The sequence below is a fragment of the Piliocolobus tephrosceles genome, chromosome 15 (genome assembly GCF_002776525.5).
Source record: "Piliocolobus tephrosceles isolate RC106 chromosome 15, ASM277652v3, whole genome shotgun sequence".
NCBI classification, from domain to species: domain Eukaryota; kingdom Metazoa; phylum Chordata; class Mammalia; order Primates; family Cercopithecidae; genus Piliocolobus; species Piliocolobus tephrosceles.
Window position 1 is genome coordinate 65,457,065 of NC_045448.1, and position 369 is coordinate 65,457,433.

Here is a 369-nt window from a genome sequence, read left to right on the forward strand (position 1 = left end):
ACACACACACACACACACACACACACACACACACACACACACACACAAATTGCTTTCATGTACCCAGTGACTGAACACAAGCGTCCCCATGCCCCCACCCACGGATGCGTCTCTAACCCAGCTACTTGCCTTCCCAGCCCCCTCCACCCAATTCTATTGTCAGGGCTGAACAAAAGGCCCAAGGCATCCTGGGTTAAAGGATTTTTAACTCTGCCAATCCCAGGAGGCTCCAGCATGAAGCAGCTTCCTGCTGGAGAAAAAAGTGACTGAGACATCTCCCCAGGCGACAGGGGATTTTTTTTTTTTTAATCTGGTCTGAAAAACAGAACGTAGCCGCCAGTCAGACACTCCTCCCCCCAGGACCCCACC